The sequence below is a fragment of the Vanacampus margaritifer genome, unplaced genomic scaffold, assembly GCF_051991255.1.
Source record: "Vanacampus margaritifer isolate UIUO_Vmar unplaced genomic scaffold, RoL_Vmar_1.0 HiC_scaffold_33, whole genome shotgun sequence".
NCBI lineage: Eukaryota > Metazoa > Chordata > Actinopteri > Syngnathiformes > Syngnathidae > Vanacampus > Vanacampus margaritifer.
The window spans coordinates 725,313-748,688 of record NW_027520743.1 but is presented as its reverse complement, the minus strand read 5'-3'; the positions used below and the strand labels follow the sequence as shown (position 1 = coordinate 748,688).

Below are 23,376 nucleotides of genomic sequence, written 5' to 3'. Positions count from 1 at the left end.
AATTTTGAGTCTACAACGTTTAGTTTAGGTGTGAGAGCCAAAATGAACTTTTTATTGCTTTAAACGCGTTTTCAGCCTGATTGTGCACTTTAGGTGAAAATGTCAAAATCTTAAAAATGAGCATAAGCACAATGAAATTAATGCTGGAATCATCTTCAGGATGCTAGAATACACTAAATACAGCAAAAATTTTGAGTCTACAACGTTTAGTTTAGGTGTGAGAGCCAAAATGAACTTTTTATTGCTTTAAACGCGTTTTCAGCCCCTGATTGTACACTTAAGGTGAAAATGTCAAAATCTTCAAAATGAGCATAAGCACAATGAAATTAATGCTGGAATCATCTTCAGGATGCTAGAATACACTAAATACAGCAAAAATGTTGAGTCTACAACGTTTTGTTTAGGTGTGAGAGCCAAAATGAACTTTTTATGGCTTTAAATGCGTTTTCAGCCTGATTGTGCACTTTAGGTGAAAATGTCAAAATCTTCAAAATGAGCATAAGCACAATGAAATTAATGCTGGAATCATCTTCAGGATGCTAGAATACACTAAATACAGCAAAAATTTTGAGTCTACAACGTTTAGTTTAGGTGTGAGAGCCAAAATGAACTTTTTATTGCTTTAAACGCGTTTTCAGCCCCTGATTGTACACTTAAGTTGAAAATGTCAAAATCTTCAAAATGAGCATAAGCACGATGAAATTAATGCTGGAATCATCTTCAGGATGCTAGAATACACTAAATACAGCAAAAATTTTGAGTCTACAACGTTTAGTTTAGGTGTGAGAGCCAAAATGAACTTTTTATTGCTTTAAACGCGTTTTCAGCCTGATTGTGCACTTTAGGTGAAAATGTCAAAATCTTAAAAATGAGCATAAGCACAATGAAATTAATGCTGGAATCATCTTCAAGATGCTAGAATACACTAAATACAGCAAAATTTTGAGTCTACAACGTTTAGTTTAGGTGTGAGAGCCAAAATGAACTTTTTATTGCTTTAAACGCGTTTTCAGCCCCTGATTGTACATTAAGGTGAAAATGTCAAAATCTTAAAAATGAGCATAAGCACAATGAAATTAATGCTGGAATCATCTTCAGGATGCTAGAATACACTAAATACAGCAAAAATGTTGAGTCTACAACGTTTTGTTTAGGTGTGAGAGCCAAAATGAACTTTTTATGGCTTTAAATGCGTTTTCAGCCTGATTGTGCACTTTAGGTGAAAATGTCAAAATCTTCAAAATGAGCATAAGCACAATGAAATTAATGCTGGAATCATCTTCAGGATGCTAGAATACACTAAATACAGCAAAAATTTTGAGTCTACAACGTTTAGTTTAGGTGTGAGAGCCAAAATGAACTTTTTATTGCTTTAAACGTGTTTTCAGCCCCTGATTGTACACTTAAGGTGAAAATGTCAAAATCTTCAAAATGAGCATAAGCACAATGAAATTAATGCTGGAATCATCTTCAGGATGCTAGAATACACTAAATACAGCAAAAATTTTGAGTCTACAACGTTTAGTTTAGGTGTGAGAGCCAAAATGAACTTTTTATTGCTTTAAACGCGTTTTCAGCCTGATTGTGCACTTTAGGTGAAAATGTCAAAATCTTAAAAATGAGCATAAGCACAATGAAATTAATGCTGGAATCATCTTCAGGATGCTAGAATACACTAAATACAGCAAAAATTTTGAGTCTACAACGTTTAGTTTAGGTGTGAGAGCCAAAATGAACTTTTTATTGCTTTAAACGCGTTTTCAGCCCCTGATTGTACACTTAAGGTGAAAATGTCAAAATCTTCAAAATGAGCATAAGCACAATGAAATTAATGCTGGAATCATCTTCAGGATGCTAGAATACACTAAATACAGCAAAAATGTTGAGTCTACAACGTTTTGTTTAGGTGTGAGAGCCAAAATGAACTTTTTATGGCTTTAAATGCGTTTTCAGCCTGATTGTGCACTTTAGGTGAAAATGTCAAAATCTTCAAAATGAGCATAAGCACAATGAAATTAATGCTGGAATCATCTTCAGGATGCTAGAATACACTAAATACAGCAAAAATTTTGAGTCTACAACGTTTAGTTTAGGTGTGAGAGCCAAAATGAACTTTTTATTGCTTTAAACGCGTTTTCAGCCCCTGATTGTACACTTAAGGTGAAAATGTCAAAATCTTCAAAATGAGCATAAGCACGATGAAATTAATGCTGGAATCATCTTCAGGATGCTAGAATACACTAAATACAGCAAAAATTTTGAGTCTACAACGTTTAGTTTAGGTGTGAGAGCCAAAATGAACTTTTTATTGCTTTAAACGCGTTTTCAGCCTGATTGTGCACTTAAGGTGAAAATGTCAAAATCCTAAAAATGAGCATAAGCACAATGAAATTAATGCTGGAATCATCTTCAGGATGCTAGAATACACTAAATACAGCAAAAATTTTGAGTCTACAAGGTTTAGTTTAGGTGTGAGAGCCAAAATGAACTTTTTATTGCTTTAAACGCGTTTTCAGCCTGATTGTGCACTTTAGGTGAAAATGTCAAAATCTTAAAAATGAGCATAAGCACAATGAAATTAATGCTGGAATCATCTTCAGGATGCTAGAATACACTAAATACAGCAAAAATTTTGAGTCTACAACGTTTAGTTTAGGTGTGAGAGCCAAAATGAACTTTTTATTGCTTTAAACGCGTTTTCAGCCCCTGATTGTACACTTAAGGTGAAAATGTCAAAATCTTCAAAATGAGCATAAGCACAATGAAATTAATGCTGGAATCATCTTCAGGATGCTAGAATACACTAAATACAGCAAAAATGTTGAGTCTACAACGTTTTGTTTAGGTGTGAGAGCCAAAATGAACTTTTTATGGCTTTAAATGCGTTTTCAGCCTGATTGTGCACTTTAGGTGAAAATGTCAAAATCTTCAAAATGAGCATAAGCACAATGAAATTAATGCTGGAATCATCTTCAGGATGCTAGAATACACTAAATACAGCAAAAATTTTGAGTCTACAACGTTTAGTTTAGGTGTGAGAGCCAAAATGAACTTTTTATTGCTTTAAACGCGTTTTCAGCCTGATTGTGCACTTTAGGTGAAAATGTCAAAATCTTAAAAATGAGCATAAGCACAATGAAATTAATGCTGGAATCATCTTCAGGATGCTAGAATACACTAAATACAGCAAAAATTTTGAGTCTACAACGTTTAGTTTAGGTGTGAGAGCCAAAATGAACTTTTTATTGCTTTAAAATCGTTTTCAGCCTGATTGTGCACTTAAGGTGAAAATGTCAAAATCTTAAAAATTAGCATAAGCACAATGAAATTAATGCTGGAATCATGTTCAGGATGCTAGAATACACTAAATACAGCAACAATTTTGAGTCTACAACGTTTAGTTTAGGTGTGAGAGCCAAAATGAACTTTTTATTGCTTTAAACGCGTTTTCAGCCCCTGATTGTACACTTAAGGTGAAAATGTCAAAATCTTCAAAATGAGCATAAGCACAATGAAATTAATGCTGGAATCATCTTCAGGATGCTAGAATACACTAAATACAGCAAAAAATTTGAGTCTACAACGTTTAGTTTATGTGTGAGAGCCAAAATGATCTTTTTATTGCTTTAAACGCGTTTTCAGCCTGATTGTGCACTTTAGGTGAAAATGTCAAAATCTTAAAAATGAGCATAAGCACAATGAAATTAATGCTGGAATCATCTTCAGGATGCTAGAATACACTAAATACAGCAAAAATTTTGAGTCTACAACGTTTAGTTTAGGTGTGAGAGCCAAAATGAACTTTTTATTGCTTTAAACGCGTTTTCAGCCCCTGATTGTACACTTAAGGTGAAAATGTCAAAATCTTAAAAATGAGCATAAGCACAATGAAATTAATACTGGAATCATCTTCAGGATGCTAGAATACACTAAATACAGCAAAAATGTTGAGTCTACAACGTTTTGTTTAGGTGTGAGAGCCAAAATGAACTTTTTATGGCTTTAAATGCGTTTTCAGCCTGATTGTGCACTTTAGGTGAAAATGTCAAAATCTTCAAAATGAGCATAAGCACAATGAAATTAATGCTGGAATCATCTTCAGGGTGCTAGAATAAACTAAATACAGCAAAAATTTTGAGTCTACAACGTTTAGTTTAGGTGTGAGAGCCAAAATGAACTTTTTATTGCTTTAAACGCGTTTTCAGCCCCTGATTGTACACTTAAGGTGAAAATGTCAAAATCTTCAAAATGAGCATAAGCACAATGAAATTAATGCTGGAATCATCTTCAGGATGCTAGAATACACTAAATACAGCAAAAATTTTCAGTCTACAACGTTTAGTTTAGGTGTTGAAGACATTTAATATTTTCAATTTGATGTTTTACTGTTTTTGAATTTACTTATAGGCATATCAATGTGATATAAGCATGAGTGTTTAAAAGAATACAGTGGAGTAATGATTTTGTGAACTTTATTTGATCTTTGTACCCTCAAATGCTGTTGGAGGGGCAATGTGCATGATGTGTCAGAGTCTTTTGGCATTAGAGACTAAAAGTCTGGGGTTAGATCCTAATTGCATTTCTCCCCCAGTCAAGAAGGGGAACTGTATGTAAATGTCTGTTTACTAATAACATCACGTCTGTTTGCTAATAACATCACACATTTGGTCACTAGGAGATGACATGTCTGCCCTTTGTTCAATCAAGAGCCAGGAGGAGGAACCTTTTATCTTTTTTGTATAAATGAGTCGATGTTCATACAATTGTCACACACTTGGAATCATCACATTGCATTCTGATGTGATATTCTGACTGTGTCTTTAGAGGCCTCTAAATAAATTCTTGCAAGAAAACTTCTTCATCAGATCCTGAATACAATTATTTGGACACGCAAAGATTACACTAAATATAGTAATTTAATATTCCTTCAAAATGGTGACGCCGACGTGGACTTATTGAGACGTTTTTCAACAGCTGTGATTGATCCTGAACACCGGATTTCTAAAGCGCAAAAATATTAACAAGGTGAGTGGACATTTTATCCACGTAGAGAAATTCTGGTTGTTTGGGATCAATACAGTTGCATTTCGTCTGTGCTAAGTTGTATTTGGGATCTGTGAACAAGTTAGGGGGGTTGTAGTAGTATTTCTTACGGTGGGACGGAAAGTCCTCGATTTTGAAAATTACTACGACATTGAACCATGCATGGGAGTTTTTTCCGCGGTGGAATAGGTTGTGTTTTTATTTCTTCGTATGAATAAGCCGTCAGTATATAAGATACTGGGAGTGCAGAGTGGATTAGCCGCCTGTGTGTTAACAAGGTGTGTGCTGTGTGGAGTTATTGAACCGAGGGACATAATTCCTCGGTGAGTGTCTGTTGTGTTAAATAAGAAGCCGGGAAAATATTAAGACGCGCATGGAAATGCCCCGTGTTTACGGAAGTGACGTCAAGTCGAAGCGCTTCGCCGTTTAAAACGGCATGTGACATTGGGTACCACGGGGGATTGGCTGTTGGGTTGATTGTAGTTGTGTTATTAGCCGCTAAGTGTTGATCACACTTAAGTGAGTGCTGTTGTGTGTTTTGTGCTTTAAGCGGCCTGTGTTGATCACACAAGGCGTCTGCTGTGTTGAACACCCGTATATTAACGGTGTGTGGTGTAATATTAGCCGTCCGTACATTGTTACGTTCGAGAGCTGTGTGGTTTAAGCCGCCCGTGAAGATCCGGATATATTTGTTGAAGTCGCGCAAAAGGTATTTAATATCTGTTTCGTTTTTCGTCTTGTTTGTGTTTGTCTGAAAAAAAAAAAAAAGAAAAATATTTTTTTGGGGGGGATTAATGAGAATACTTTTGATCTGTTATATCGTAGTATAATAAGTGAGACGTCACTGACTTTATAAATATTAAAAACGACTAATTACTACATATTATGGACGGAAAAAATTGACCGTAACTAAGGAGGTTTGCATAGACTTCCGGTCGAGAGTCAGAATTGGTCGCTAAGCGAACAGTGAGTTCATGATGCTGGACGCATTTCCACCACGGCGTCAACGTAAGTATGAAACTCTTTTAAATGTATGAATGCGCACGAATTGTGATAGTGGTTGGTTCTCACCGTTGTAAAGTGTGGTGTGTTTGTGGAATTTGATTGTGTAAACAGCGCCAGACGCTGATTACCTCCGTGAAAAACACTTCTATAAGTTTCTTCGAATGGAAGAAAAGTTAGACGGTGCGCAGATGACGATGTTAAGTGATTTTGAGAATGAGGAAACTGATGCTAAGCTAGCGGCTCTGACAGCGTACGAGTTTTGCGCAGGAGATGAATTTTTGGTAAGATGCTACCGTGCGAATCTGTTTTTAAGGCTAAGGATGAGTTAGCTGCGGGCAGCCGCATCTGTTAAGAAATTGGAACATAAATTGGATGAAGTGTTGACTGTGAAAGATGACCCGGGGGGAAAATTTGAACCAAGCGAGAGCTCTTGGCTTAGAAATGAATTGTTGAGTGAACGCGTTTGTTTGTTTGTTTGTTAAGCTCCATGGTGTGTTGTGGCCACGCGGTTTTTCGTTGGTTGTCTTACAATGTGCGCGACGTGTCTGTGTCGCAGCCGTAACGTTGCGATGGATTGTGCGCAAATAAGTCGACATTTGAGCTATAAGTACGTGGTGAAGTTATTATTAGACGAATAAACGGTGTATTTTACAAATGAGTGCGCACTTCGGAGAGGTTTGTGTTCGTCTGTGGTTCAACAACTGAGACGCCACTGAATTAAGTTGAGGAGTGTGTGTTGTGTGAGTGTTTGTTGAGCCCAGTTGGTGAAATGTTTGGAGCATGTGTGGATTGTGTGATTTTTCCTTGTTTGTGTGCCTGTAGGGAGTTTGTGACTGTTTGTGTGACTCTGACAATGGGAAAGGTGTGTTGTGTGATGTTCTAGCGAGATTTAATGGTAAGCAGGAAATCTGCATATTTTGAAAGTAGGGGAGAATTCTGCCTTTGTCTGTGACAATTTTTAAAGCTCTTCCCCCCACGCTTGATTAGGGACTAAAGGTCTGTGAGGATGGGGGCCGTGAGCTGCTGTTTTAAGAAGGTGGTGATTTGTACTGTTGTCTGTTAAAATTAAATTAAACTAGATAAAAAAGGACAGGGGTGTGTGATACGTTTAGTCCTCTCTTCCATTGTCTCCATTTGGGAGACTTGTAGTCTGTTGTGTGTGTGAATAGCAGGGGTCTTCTAATCATAAAATCAAATTGTTCCTGTTATGCGGAAGGACATAGAGGTCTAGGTGTTAACTACAGGCCACTATCATATTATTTTTAAAATCAGATCTGTGTTTTTATAGTTGAATGAGTAATAAAACCAAATTTTAATATAGTTGAATAAGTAATAAAACCAAATTTTAATTGAAATAGACTTTTCATTTTTGATTTTATATTTCCCCTGCATCTCTGATAACTTATTCGTAGGTGTGAAAATGATTTAACCTTTGTCTTTATCTGAGTCCCATTCTAGAAGTCTGGAAAGGACTTCCATCCAAGTGGCCAGACTGACAGCTGTCACATTTTCTTAAATTTGAGGTAACACATAATGAAGATGTCTATGGTAGACATATGCGTAAATATAGTACTACTACTTGCTATAGTGTAGTGATCAAATTCAAAGAAAACCACAAAATTAAATAAATGAATCAATTAAAAATAGTTTGAAAAACAAAAGATTTTGGGGGAATTTTTTATTTATTTTTTCTTGGAAATTGAATGACAACAAGCAGTGTTCTCTTGCTATGATCTCATCTCCCTCTGTCTGTTCCGAGTGTATAAATGTTTCAGGCAGGTTCAATCTTTGACTGAAAGGTGTTTCACTTGGGTGACTCAACCAAAAAGTGCTGGAAATGGAATGAACAGCATTCTCCTGCTATGCTTGATGTTCAGAGTGGACGGCGAACTGAACAATGGTCACTTTCGGGGGGGAAGTGACCACACGGACTGCAAAAAGGATGGTACACTGTAAATCCGCTCGTCCTGTGACTGTTCAATGACTCTTATGCATTGTTTGAGCATAATGTCCAGCAACTTTTTGAGCAGACAGGATAACCATCGATTCTGTCATGATGAACTTTTCCTGAGAACTCCAGTACACAAAGCCCAGTGCCCGCTTTGAACTTTGCCCTGCATAAACTGCTATCGACAAGGACAGGAAGGAATATGAACTACAGTTGTGGACTCAAAGTTCTGGAATCATCTGAGTTTGGTGCCTGAGGTCGTATGTTGTATTCTGTTTGTAGACATTTGCACTCTGTACTATGTCAGAAAGGAGATGTGATCTATAGCAACGCAGTTTCGGAAATTGAGAACAGCTTATGTGAATTAGGGTAGTATAAAATTTATTTTAATCTTTAAATACTATATTTTCCGTTGTTTGATGCTTGTTGAATTTGGCCTTCTATTTTTTTCCATTTCTCTTTTATACCTTTGGCTTCTCAGAGTGGACTCAGATATGGAACACTTACGCCGAATTTGCTGGTTAAATTTTTAATTTTGATTAAGCTCAACAGCACTGATCTGTGGATTCCACGGGGAATGCACAAAGGCAAAGTTCCCTGCTGTGTTTTTACAAGCCCCCACTACTCTGTAGAAGAGGTGAGGTTAGTTGGCATTTTAAGAATACTTTTTGGTTGGTTTAAAGTAGGGATTTTGTTTTGTTTTTCTGATTATAACTCGTTTCTTTTACTAGTTGAGATGGCAGATATTTGGAAGATTTGTGACCTGCAATAGATTAATGGGGTTGTTTAAAAAAATAAATAATAATAATAATAATAATAATAATAATTCTTCTCTTCCTGACCCTAAAAGTCCTCCGCTGCAGTATCTTAATTTACATCTGCTTAAGTTGGTTGTTTTTCTAATCTACAGGATTCAAATTTACATTACAAACTCTTGCCTCAAAGGCTTTTGTTTTTATGGCTCATGGCTAGCTCAGCTGGAGATCTTTTTATAGTTCTGGTGTTGGCCAAATTGTCACAATTTGGTTGTTTTTAATCTACAGGACACAAGGTGTCTGTTTTTCCTCTTTGAAGCAGCAATTTGGAAGCGGCTGCAGTTTTCACATTCAGGTCTGAAATGATCAAAATTGATCTTTATCAGATGGGGGAATGATTGGTCTGTCTGTTTGTTGAAAAGGAAGTCTGATGTGAGAATGATTGGTCTGTCTGATGTGAGAATGACTGGTCTGTCGGTGTATCAAAAGGAAGTCTGATGTGAGAATGAAGTTTGGTGTGAGGAATTTACAGGCAAAGAATGGAGCGGAGAATTGGAGGATTTGACTTGGAGGAAACATTGGTTTGCTGATCATAATGGTGGGGGCCACATCCACCACATGTGAGCCAAGAGGTCCCAGGCTCATCAAATCACATCAATTGAGACCGACTGAGGGGGTTGACTAAGATGCTGATCTGCGTCCACACCAATTGGAGCCATCTAACGGATCCCACCACCGGTTCCAGTGTCTACCTGACAAGCTGCCCAAGGACGCAGAGGAAAGAAGATTCATTGGAGTGCCTTTTCCCTGGGCACGGATTGACACAGTTGGAAAAGCTGATCAAGTGTCAATCTGCTGTTTGAAAGGGGGAAATCACTCAAATCCCCTTTTCATCAATTCACAAGGAAAGAGTCACACTGGGAATGAAGTCCCGTGACCTTTCCTGCGATCTCTGGCAGTGAGCCAGGGTTCGGAAAAAGGCTGACAAACGCCTCTTTTTTTTTTTTTTTTAAAAAAAAAATAAATTTTGACCAACTGTCGAACGCACTTTTCATTCAACAAGACCTTCATCAGGAGATGGCTTCGAGGGACGGACACATCTGCTATTGCGTCGTGACACTTAACCACATCACATAGTGTTATGCCTCACATTTATTATGCCCCTTCCACTGAATTTTTTAATGAATCAATGAATTTTGACTGCTAAGCCCCTCTATCTATTTCTCTCTCTCTCTCTCTCTCACCTGCTATTCTTATTTCTAAACTCCACACATAAACATTGCTTCATTTTTGCGACGATCAAGATTCGCGCTGGACTTTCTCTCTAGACTATTGTGGGATTAAATGTCCGGTTTTTGAACTTATAGAAGTTCAATGGTAGGACTGAAGACATTTAATATTTTCAATTTGATGTTTTACTGTTTTTGAATTTACTTATAGGCATATCAATGTGATATAAGCATGAGTGTTTAAAAGAATACAGTGGAGTAATGATTTTGTGAACTTTATTTGATCTTTGTACCCTCAAATGCTGTTGGAGGGGCAATGTGCATGATGTGTCAGAGTCTTTTGGCATTAGAGACTAAAAGTCTGGGGTTAGATCCTAATTGCATTTCTCCCCCAGTCAAGAAGGGGAACTGTATGTAAATGTCTGTTTACTAATAACATCACGTCTGTTTGCTAATAACATCACACATTTGGTCACTAGGAGATGACATGTCTGCCCTTTGTTCAATCAAGAGCCAGGAGGAGGAACCTTTTATCTTTTTTGTATAAATGAGTCGATGTTCATACAATTGTCACACACTTGGAATCATCACATTGCATTCTGATGTGATATTCTGACTGTGTCTTTAGAGGCCTCTAAATAAATTCTTGCAAGAAAACTTCTTCATCAGATCCTGAATACAATTATTTGGACACGCAAAGATTACACTAAATATAGTAATTTAATATTCCTTCAGTGTGAGAGCCAAAATGAACTTTTTATTGCTTTAAACGCGTTTTCAGCCTGATTGTGCACTTTAGGTGAAAATGTCAAAATCTTAAAAATGAGCATAAGCACAATGAAATTAATGCTGGAATCATCTTCAAGATGCTAGAATACACTAAATACAGCAAAATTTTGAGTCTACAACGTTTAGTTTAGGTGTGAGAGCCAAAATGAACTTTTTATTGCTTTAAACGCGTTTTCAGCCCCTGATTGTACATTAAGGTGAAAATGTCAAAATCTTAAAAATGAGCATAAGCACAATGAAATTAATGCTGGAATCATCTTCAGGATGCTAGAATACACTAAATACAGCAAAAATGTTGAGTCTACAACGTTTTGTTTAGGTGTGAGAGCCAAAATGAACTTTTTATGGCTTTAAATGCGTTTTCAGCCTGATTGTGCACTTTAGGTGAAAATGTCAAAATCTTCAAAATGAGCATAAGCACAATGAAATTAATGCTGGAATCATCTTCAGGATGCTAGAATACACTAAATACAGCAAAAATTTTGAGTCTACAACGTTTAGTTTAGGTGTGAGAGCCAAAATGAACTTTTTATTGCTTTAAACGTGTTTTCAGCCCCTGATTGTACACTTAAGGTGAAAATGTCAAAATCTTCAAAATGAGCATAAGCACAATGAAATTAATGCTGGAATCATCTTCAGGATGCTAGAATACACTAAATACAGCAAAAATTTTGAGTCTACAACGTTTAGTTTAGGTGTGAGAGCCAAAATGAACTTTTTATTGCTTTAAACGCGTTTTCAGCCTGATTGTGCACTTTAGGTGAAAATGTCAAAATCTTAAAAATGAGCATAAGCACAATGAAATTAATGCTGGAATCATCTTCAGGATGCTAGAATACACTAAATACAGCAAAAATTTTGAGTCTACAACGTTTAGTTTAGGTGTGAGAGCCAAAATGAACTTTTTATTGCTTTAAACGCGTTTTCAGCCCCTGATTGTACACTTAAGGTGAAAATGTCAAAATCTTCAAAATGAGCATAAGCACAATGAAATTAATGCTGGAATCATCTTCAGGATGCTAGAATACACTAAATACAGCAAAAATGTTGAGTCTACAACGTTTTGTTTAGGTGTGAGAGCCAAAATGAACTTTTTATGGCTTTAAATGCGTTTTCAGCCTGATTGTGCACTTTAGGTGAAAATGTCAAAATCTTCAAAATGAGCATAAGCACAATGAAATTAATGCTGGAATCATCTTCAGGATGCTAGAATACACTAAATACAGCAAAAATTTTGAGTCTACAACGTTTAGTTTAGGTGTGAGAGCCAAAATGAACTTTTTATTGCTTTAAACGCGTTTTCAGCCCCTGATTGTACACTTAAGTTGAAAATGTCAAAATCTTCAAAATGAGCATAAGCACGATGAAATTAATGCTGGAATCATCTTCAGGATGCTAGAATACACTAAATACAGCAAAAATTTTGAGTCTACAACGTTTAGTTTAGGTGTGAGAGCCAAAATGAACTTTTTATTGCTTTAAACGCGTTTTCAGCCTGATTGTGCACTTAAGGTGAAAATGTCAAAATCCTAAAAATGAGCATAAGCACAATGAAATTAATGCTGGAATCATCTTCAGGATGCTAGAATACACTAAATACAGCAAAAAGTTTGAGTCTACAACGTTTAGTTTAGGTGTGAGAGCCAAAATGAACTTTTTATTGCTTTAAACGCGTTTTCAGCCCCTGATTGTACACTTAAGGTGAAAATGTCAAAATCTTAAAAATGAGCATAAGCACAATGAAATTAATGCTGGAATCATCTTCAGGATGCTAGAATACACTAAATACAGCAAAAAGTTTGAGTCTACAACGTTTAGTTTAGGTGTGAGAGCCAAAATGAACTTTTTATTGCTTTAAACGCGTTTTCAGCCTGATTGTGCACTTAAGGTGAAAATGTCAAAATCCTAAAAATGAGCATAAGCACAATGAAATTAATGCTGGAATCATCTTCAGGATGCTAGAATACACTAAATACAGCAAAAAGTTTGAGTCTACAACGTTTAGTTTAGGTGTGAGAGCCAAAATGAACTTTTTATTGCTTTAAACGCGTTTTCAGCCCCTGATTGTACACTTAAGGTGAAAATGTCAAAATCTTAAAAATGAGCATAAGCACAATGAAATTAATGCTGGAATCATCTTCAGGATGCTAGAATACACTAAATACAGCAAAAAGTTTGAGTCTACAACGTTTAGTTTAGGTGTGAGAGCCAAAATGAACTTTTTATTGCTTTAAACGCGTTTTCAGCCCCTGATTGTACACTTAAGGTGAAAATGTCAAAATCTTAAAAATGAGCATAAGCACAATTAAATTTTTGCTGGAATCATCTTCAGGATGCTAGAATACACTAAATACAGCAAAAAGTTTGAGTCTACAACGTTTAGTTTAGGTGTGAGAGCCAAAATGAACTTTTTATTGCTTTAAACGCGTTTTCAGCCCCTGATTGTACACTTAAGGTGAAAATGTCAAAATCTTAAAAATGAGCATAAGCACAATGAAATTAATGCTGGAATCATCTTCAGGATGCTAGAATACACTAAATACAGCAAAAATTTTGAGTCTACAAGGTTTAGTTTAGGTGTGAGAGCCAAAATGAACTTTTTATTGCTTTAAACGCGTTTTCAGCCTGATTGTGCACTTTAGGTGAAAATGTCAAAATCTTAAAAATGAGCATAAGCACAATGAAATTAATGCTGGAATCATCTTCAGGATGCTAGAATACACTAAATACAGCAAAAATTTTGAGTCTACAACGTTTAGTTTAGGTGTGAGAGCCAAAATGAACTTTTTATTGCTTTAAACGCGTTTTCAGCCCCTGATTGTACACTTAAGGTGAAAATGTCAAAATCTTCAAAATGAGCATAAGCACAATGAAATTAATGCTGGAATCATCTTCAGGATGCTAGAATACACTAAATACAGCAAAAAATGTTGAGTCTACAACGTTTTGTTTAGGTGTGAGAGCCAAAATGAACTTTTTATTGCTTTAAACGCGTTTTCAGCCTGATTGTGCACTTTAGGTGAAAATGTCAAAATCTTAAAAATGAGCATAAGCACAATGAAATTAATGCTGGAATCATCTTCAGGATGCTAGAATACACTAAATACAGCAAAAATTTTGAGTCTACAACGTTTAGTTTAGGTGTGAGAGCCAAAATGAACTTTTTATTGCTTTAAACGCGTTTTCAGCCCCTGATTGTACACTTAAGGTGAAAATGTCAAAATCTTCAAAATGAGCATAAGCACAATGAAATTAATGCTGGAATCATCTTCAGGATGCTAGAATACACTAAATACAGCAAAAATTTTGAGTCTACAACGTTTAGTTTAGGTGTGAGAGCCAAAATGAACTTTTTATTGCTTTAAACGCGTTTTCAGCCTGATTGTGCACTTAAGGTGAAAATGTCAAAATCTTAAAAATGAGCATAAGCACAATGAAATTAATGCTGGAATCATGTTCAGGATGCTAGAATACACTAAATACAGCAACAATTTTGAGTCTACAACGTTTAGTTTAGGTGTGAGAGACAAAATGAACTTTTTATTGCTTTAAACGCGTTTTCAGCCCCTGATTGTACACTTAAGGTGAAAATGTCAAAATCTTCAAAATGAGCATAAGCACAATGAAATTAATGCTGGAATCATCTTCAGGATGCTAGAATACACTAAATACAGCAAAAAATTTGAGTCTACAACGTTTAGTTTATGTGTGAGAGCCAAAATGAACTTTTTATTGCTTTAAACGCGTTTTCAGCCTGATTGTGCACTTTAGGTGAAAATGTCAAAATCTTAAAAATGAGCATAAGCACAATGAAATTAATGCTGGAATCATCTTCAGGATGCTAGAATACACTAAATACAGCAAAAATTTTGAGTCTACAACGTTTAGTTTAGGTGTGAGAGCCAAAATGAACTTTTTATTGCTTTAAACGCGTTTTCAGCCCCTGATTGTACATTTAAGGTGAAAATGTCAAAATCTTAAAAATGAGCATAAGCACAATGAAATTAATGCTGGAATCATCTTCAGGATGCTAGAATACACTAAATACAGCAAAAATTTTGAGTCTACAACGTTTAGTTTAGGTGTGAGAGCCAAAATGAACTTTTTATTGCTTTAAACGCGTTTTCAGCCCCTGATTGTACACTTAAGGTGAAAATGTCAAAATCTTCAAAATGAGCATAAGCACAATGAAATTAATGCTGGAATCATCTTCAGGATGCTAGAATACACTAAATACAGCAAAAATGTTGAGTCTACAACGTTTTGTTTAGGTGTGAGAGCCAAAATGAACTTTTTATGGCTTTAAATGCGTTTTCAGCCTGATTGTGCACTTTAGGTGAAAATGTCAAAATCTTCAAAATGAGCATAAGCACAATGAAATTAATGCTGGAATCATCTTCAGGATGCTAGAATACACTAAATACAGCAAACATTTTGAGTCTACAACGTTTAGTTTAGGTGTGAGAGCCAAAATGAACTTTTTATTGCTTTAAACGCGTTTTCAGCCTGATTGTGCACTTTAGGTGAAAATGTCAAAATCTTAAAAATGAGCATAAGCACAATGAAATTAATGCTGGAATCATCTTCAGGATGCTAGAATACACTAAATACAGCAAAAATTTTGAGTCTACAACGTTTAGTTTAGGTGTGAGAGCCAAAATGAACTTTTTATTGCTTTAAACGCGTTTTCAGCCCTGATTGTACACTTAAGGTGAAAATGTCAAAATCTTCAAAATGAGCATAAGCACAATGAAATTAATGCTGGAATCATCTTCAGGATGCTAGAATACACTAAATACAGCAAAAATTTTGAGTCTACAACGTTTAGTTTAGGTGTGAGAGCCAAAATGAACTTTTTATTGCTTTAAACGCGTTTTCAGCCCCTGATTGTACACTTAAGGTGAAAATGTCAAAATCTTAAAAATGAGCATAAGCACAATGAAATTAATACTGGAATCATCTTCAGGATGCTAGAATACACTAAATACAGCAAAAATGTTGAGTCTACAACGTTTTGTTTAGGTGTGAGAGCCAAAATGAACTTTTTATGGCTTTAAATGCGTTTTCAGCCTGATTGTGCACTTTAGGTGAAAATGTCAAAATCTTCAAAATGAGCATAAGCACAATGAAATTAATGCTGGAATCATCTTCAGGGTGCTAGAATACACTAAATACAGCAAAAATTTTGAGTCTACAACGTTTAGTTTAGGTGTGAGAGCCAAAATGAACTTTTTATTGCTTTAAACGCGTTTTCAGCCCCTGATTGTACACTTAAGGTGAAAATGTCAAAATCTTCAAAATGAGCATAAGCACAATGAAATTAATGCTGGAATCATCTTCAGGATGCTAGAATACACTAAATACAGCAAAAATTTTGAGTCTACAACGTTTAGTTTAGGTGTGAGAGCCAAAATGAACTTTTTATTGCTTTAAACGCGTTTTCAGCCTGATTGTGCACTTTAGGTGAAAATGTCAAAATCTTAAAAATGAGCATAAGCACAATGAAATTAATGCTGGAATCATCTTCAGGATGCTAGAATACACTAAATACAGCAAAAATTTTGAGTCTACAACGTTTAGTTTAGGTGTGAGAGCCAAAATGAACTTTTTATTGCTTTAAACGCGTTTTCAGCCCCTGATTGTACACTTAAGGTGAAAATGTCAAAATCTTAAAAATGAGCATAAGCACAATGAAATTAATGCTGGAATCATCTTCAGGATGCTAGAATACACTAAATACAGCAAAAATGTTGAGTCTACAACGTTTTGTTTAGGTGTGAGAGCCAAAATGAACTTTTTATGGCTTTAAATGCGTTTTCAGCCTGATTGTGCACTTTAGGTGAAAATGTCAAAATCTTCAAAATGAGCATAAGCACAATGAAATTAATGCTGGAATCATCTTCAGGATGCTAGAATACACTAAATACAGCAAAAATTTTGAGTCTACAACGTTTAGTTTAGGTGTGAGAGCCAAAATGAACTTTTTATTGCTTTAAACGCGTTTTCAGCCCCTGATTGTACACTTAAGGTGAAAATGTCAAAATCTTAAAAATGAGCATAAGCACAATGAAATTAATACTGGAATCATCTTCAGGATGCTAGAATACACTAAATACAGCAAAAATGTTGAGTCTACAACGTTTTGTTTAGGTGTGAGAGCCAAAATGAACTTTTTATGGCTTTAAATGCGTTTTCAGCCTGATTGTGCACTTTAGGTGAAAATGTCAAAATCTTCAAAATGAGCATAAGCACAATGAAATTAATGCTGGAATCATCTTCAGGGTGCTAAAATACACTAAATACAGCAAAAATTTTGAGTCTACAACGTTTAGTTTAGGTGTGAGAGCCAAAATGAACTTTTTATTGCTTTAAACGCGTTTTCAGCCCCTGATTGTACACTTAAGGTGAAAATGTCAAAATCTTCAAAATGAGCATAAGCACAATGAAATTAATGCTGGAATCATCTTCAGGATGCTAGAATACACTAAATACAGCAAAAATTTTGAGTCTACAACGTTTAGTTTAGGTGTGAGAGCCAAAATGAACTTTTTATTGCTTTAAACGCGTTTTCAGCCTGATTGTGCACTTTAGGTGAAAATGTCAAAATCTTAAAAATGAGCATAAGCACAATGAAATTAATGCTGGAATCATCTTCAGGATGCTAGAATACACTAAATACAGCAAAAATTTTGAGTCTACAACGTTTAGTTTAGGTGTGAGAGCCAAAATGAACTTTTTATTGCTTTAAACGCGTTTTCAGCCCCTGATTGTACACTTAAGGTGAAAATGTCAAAATCTTCAAAATGAGCATAAGCACAATGAAATTAATGCTGGAATCATCTTCAGGATGCTAGAATACACTAAATACAGCAAAAATGTTGAGTCTACAACGTTTTGTTTAGGTGTGAGAGCCAAAATGAACTTTTTATGGCTTTAAATGCGTTTTCAGCCTGATTGTGCACTTTAGGTGAAAATGTCAAAATCTTCAAAATGAGCATAAGCACAATGAAATTAATGCTGGAATCATCTTCAGGATGCTAGAATACACTAAATACAGCAAAAATTTTGAGTCTACAACGTTTAGTTTAGGTGTGAGAGCCAAAATGAACTTTTTATTGCTTTAAACGCGTTTTCAGCCCCTGATTGTACACTTAAGGTGAAAATGTCAAAATCTTCAAAATGAGCATAAGCACGATGAAATTAATGCTGGAATCATCTTCAGGATGCTAGAATACACTAAATACAGCAAAAATTTTGAGTCTACAACGTTTAGTTTAGGTGTGAGAGCCAAAATGAACTTTTTATTGCTTTAAACGCGTTTTCAGCCTGATTGTGCACTTAAGGTGAAAATGTCAAAATCCTAAAAATGATGATAAGCACAATGAAATTAATGCTGGAATCATCTTCAGGATGCTAGAATACACTAAATACAGCAAAAAGTTTGAGTCTACAACGTTTAGTTTAGGTGTGAGAGCCAAAATGAACTTTTTATTGCTTTAAACGCGTTTTCAGCCCCTGATTGTACACTTAAGGTGAAAATGTCAAAATCTTAAAAATGAGCATAAGCACAATGAAATTAATGCTGGAATCATCTTCAGGATGCTAGAATACACTAAATACAGCAAAAAGTTTGAGTCTACAACGTTTAGTTTAGGTGTGAGAGCCAAAATGAACTTTTTATTGCTTTAAACGCGTTTTCAGCCTGATTGTGCACTTAAGGTGAAAATGTCAAAATCCTAAAAATGAGCATAAGCACAATGAAATTAATGCTGGAATCATCTTCAGGATGCTAGAATACACTAAATACAGCAAAAAGTTTGAGTCTACAACGTTTAGTTTAGGTGTGAGAGCCAAAATGAACTTTTTATTGCTTTAAACGCGTTTTCAGCCCCTGATTGTACACTTAAGGTGAAAATGTCAAAATCTTAAAAATGAGCATAAGCACAATGAAATTAATGCTGGAATCATCTTCAGGATGCTAGAATACACTAAATACAGCAAAAAGTTTGAGTCTACAACGTTTAGTTTAGGTGTGAGAGCCAAAATGAACTTTTTATTGCTTTAAACGCGTTTTCAGCCCCTGATTGTACACTTAAGGTGAAAATGTCAAAATCTTAACAATGAGCATAAGCACAATTAAATTTTTGCTGGAATCATCTTCAGGATGCTAGAATACACTAAATACAGCAAAAAGTTTGAGTCTACAACGTTTAGTTTAGGTGTGAGAGCCAAAATGAACTTTTTATTGCTTTAAACGCGTTTTCAGCCCCTGATTGTACACTTAAGGTGAAAATGTCAAAATCTTAAAAATGAGCATAAGCACAATGAAATTAATGCTGGAATCATCTTCAGGATGCTAGAATACACTAAATACAGCAAAAATTTTGAGTCTACAAGGTTTAGTTTAGGTGTGAGAGCCAAAATGAACTTTTTATTGCTTTAAACGCGTTTTCAGCCTGATTGTGCACTTTAGGTGAAAATGTCAAAATCTTAAAAATGAGCATAAGCACAATGAAATTAATGCTGGAATCATCTTCAGGATGCTAGAATACACTAAATACAGCAAAAATTTTGAGTCTACAACGTTTAGTTTAGGTGTGAGAGCCAAAATGAACTTTTTATTGCTTTAAACGCGTTTTCAGCCCCTGATTGTACACTTAAGGTGAAAATGTCAAAATCTTCAAAATGAGCATAAGCACAATGAAATTAATGCTGGAATCATCTTCAGGATGCTAGAATACACTAAATACAGCAAAAATGTTGAGTCTACAACGTTTTGTTTAGGTGTGAGAGCCAAAATGAACTTTTTATGGCTTTAAATGCGTTTTCAGCCTGATTGTGCACTTTAGGTGAAAATGTCAAAATCTTCAAAATGAGCATAAGCACAATGAAATTAATGCTGGAATCATCTTCAGGATGCTAGAATACACTAAATACAGCAAAAATTTTGAGTCTACAACGTTTAGTTTAGGTGTGAGAGCCAAAATGAACTTTTTATTGCTTTAAACGCGTTTTCAGCCTGATTGTGCACTTTAGGTGAAAATGTCAAAATCTTAAAAATGAGCATAAGCACAATGAAAGTAATGCTGGAATCATCTTCAGGATGCTAGAATACACTAAATACAGCAAAAATTTTGAGTCTACAACGTTTAGTTTAGGTGTGAGAGCCAAAATGAACTTTTTATTGCTTTAAACGCGTTTTCAGCCCCTGATTGTACACTTAAGGTGAAAATGTCAAAATCTTCAAAATGAGCATAAGCACAATGAAATTAATGCTGGAATCATCTTCAGGATGCTAGAATACACTAAATACAGCAAAAATTTTGAGTCTACAACGTTTAGTTTAGGTGTGAGAGCCAAAATGAACTTTTTATTGCTTTAAACGCGTTTTCAGCCTGATTGTGCACTTAAGGTGAAAATGTCAAAATCTTAAAAATGAGCATAAGCACAATGAAATTAATGCTGGAATCATGTTCAGGATGCTAGAATACACTAAATACAGCAACAATTTTGAGTCTACAACGTTTAGTTTAGGTGTGAGAGCCAAAATGAACTTTTTATTGCTTTAAACGCGTTTTCAGCCCCTGATTGTACACTTAAGGTGAAAATGTCAAAATCTTCAAAATGAGCATAAGCACAATGAAATTAATGCTGGAATCATCTTCAGGATGCTAGAATACACTAAATACAGCAAAAAATTTGAGTCTACAACGTTTAGTTTATGTGTGAGAGCCAAAATGAACTTTTTATTGCTTTAAACGCGTTTTCAGCCTGATTGTGCACTTTAGGTGAAAATGTCAAAATCTTAAAAATGAGCATAAGCACAATGAAATTAATGCTGGAATCATCTTCAGGATGCTAGAATACACTAAATACAGCAAAAATTTTGAGTCTACAACGTTTAGTTTAGGTGTGAGAGCCAAAATGAACTTTTTATTGCTTTAAACGCGTTTTCAGCCCCTGATTGTACATTTAAGGTGAAAATGTCAAAATCTTAAAAATGAGCATAAGCACAATGAAATTAATGCTGGAATCATCTTCAGGATGCTAGAATACACTAAATACAGCAAAAATTTTGAGTCTACAACGTTTAGTTTAGGTGTGAGAGCCAAAATGAACTTTTTATTGCTTTAAACGCGTTTTCAGCCCCTGATTGTACACTTAAGGTGAAAATGTCAAAATCTTCAAAATGAGCATAAGCACAATGAAATTAATGCTGGAATCATCTTCAGGATGCTAGAATACACTAAATACAGCAAAAATGTTGAGTCTACAACGTTTTGTTTAGGTGTGAGAGCCAAAATGAACTTTTTATGGCTTTAAATGCGTTTTCAGCCTGATTGTGCACTTTAGGTGAAAATGTCAAAATCTTCAAAATGAGCATAAGCACAATGAAATTAATGCTGGAATCATCTTCAGGATGCTAGAATACACTAAATACAGCAAAAATTTTGAGTCTACAACGTTTAGTTTAGGTGTGAGAGCCAAAATGAACTTTTTATTGCTTTAAACGCGTTTTCAGCCTGATTGTGCACTTTAGGTGAAAATGTCAAAATCTTAAAAATGAGCATAAGCACAATGAAATTAATGCTGGAATCATCTTCAGGATGCTAGAATACACTAAATACAGCAAAAATTTTGAGTCTACAACGTTTAGTTTAGGTGTGAGAGCCAAAATGAACTTTTTATTGCTTTAAACGCGTTTTCAGCCCCTGATTGTACACTTAAGGTGAAAATGTCAAAATCTTCAAAATGAGCATAAGCACAATGAAATTAATGCTGGAATCATCTTCAGGATGCTAGAATACATTAAATACAGCAAAAATTTTGAGTCTACAACGTTTAGTTTAGGTGTGAGAGCCAAAATGAACTTTTTATTGCTTTAAACGCGTTTTCAGCCTGATTGTGCACTTTAGGTGAAAATGTCAAAATCTTAAAAATGAGCATAAGCACAATGAAATTAATGCTGGAATCATCTTCAGGATGCTAGAATACACTAAATACAGCAAAAATTTTGAGTCTACAACGTTTAGTTTAGGTGTGAGAGCCAAAATGAACTTTTTATTGCTTTAAACGCGTTTTCAGCCCCTGATTGTACACTTAAGGTGAAAATGTCAAAATCTTCAAAATGAGCATAAGCACAATGAAATTAATGCTGGAATCATCTTCAGGATGCTAGAATACACTAAATACAGCAAAAATTTTGAGTCTACAACGTTTAGTTTAGGTGTGAGAGCCAAAATGAACTTTTTATTGCTTTAAACGCGTTTTCAGCCCCTGATTGTACACTTAAGGTGAAAATGTCAAAATCTTAAAAATGAGCATAAGCACAATGAAATTAATACTGGAATCATCTTCAGGATGCTAGAATACACTAAATACAGCAAAAATGTTGAGTCTACAACGTTTTGTTTAGGTGTGAGAGCCAAAATGAACTTTTTATGGCTTTAAATGCGTTTTCAGCCTGATTGTGCACTTTAGGTGAAAATGTCAAAATCTTCAAAATGAGCATAAGCACAATGAAATTAATGCTGGAATCATCTTCAGGGTGCTAGAATACACTAAATACAGCAAAAATTTTGAGTCTACAACGTTTAGTTTAGGTGTGAGAGCCAAAATGAACTTTTTATTGCTTTAAACGCGTTTTCAGCCCCTGATTGTACACTTAAGGTGAAAATGTCAAAATCTTCAAAATGAGCATAAGCACAATGAAATTAATGCTGGAATCATCTTCAGGATGCTAGAATACACTAAATACAGCAAAAATTTTGAGTCTACAACGTTTAGTTAAGGTGTGAGAGCCAAAATGAACTTTTTATTGCTTTAAACGCGTTTTCAGCCTGATTGTGCACTTTAGGTGAAAATGTCAAAATCTTAAAAATGAGCATAAGCACAATGAAATTAATGCTGGAATCATCTTCAGGATGCTAGAATACACTAAATACAGCAAAAATTTTGAGTCTACAACGTTTAGTTTAGGTGTGAGAGCCAAAATGAACTTTTTATTGCTTTAAACGCGTTTTCAGCCCCTGATTGTACACTTAAGGTGAAAATGTCAAAATCTTAAAAATGAGCATAAGCACAATGAAATTAATGCTGGAATCATCTTCAGGATGCTAGAATACACTAAATACAGCAAAAATGTTGAGTCTACAACGTTTTGTTTAGGTGTGAGAGCCAAAATGAACTTTTTATGGCTTTAAATGCGTTTTCAGCCTGATTGTGCACTTTAGGTGAAAATGTCAAAATCTTCAAAATGAGCATAAGCACAATGAAATTAATGCTGGAATCATCTTCAGGATGCTAGAATACACTAAATACAGCAAAAATTTTGAGTCTACAACGTTTAGTTTAGGTGTGAGAGCCAAAATGAACTTTTTATTGCTTTAAACGCGTTTTCAGCCCCTGATTGTACACTTAAGGTGAAAATGTCAAAATCTTCAAAATGAGCATAAGCACAATGAAATTAATGCTGGAATCATCTTCAGGATGCTAGAATACACTAAATACAGCAAAAATTTTGAGTCTACAACGTTTAGTTTAGGTGTGAGAGCCAAAATGAACTTTTTATTGCTTTAAACGCGTTTTCAGCCTGATTGTGCACTTT

At 35.2% G+C, this 23,376-nt stretch overlaps 1 long non-coding RNA gene across 1 annotated transcript; it reads left to right on the top strand.

The window, feature by feature from the left end:
• The first annotated feature begins 5,355 nt into the window (after positions 1–5,355).
• Positions 5,356–8,434, top strand: LOC144040790 (uncharacterized). The gene is made up of 3 exons (XR_013289859.1): positions 5,356–5,752; positions 7,496–7,571; positions 7,828–8,434. It is a non-coding gene; the product is annotated as an uncharacterized LOC144040790 (long non-coding RNA).
• Positions 8,435–23,376: the final 14,942 nt, after the last annotated feature.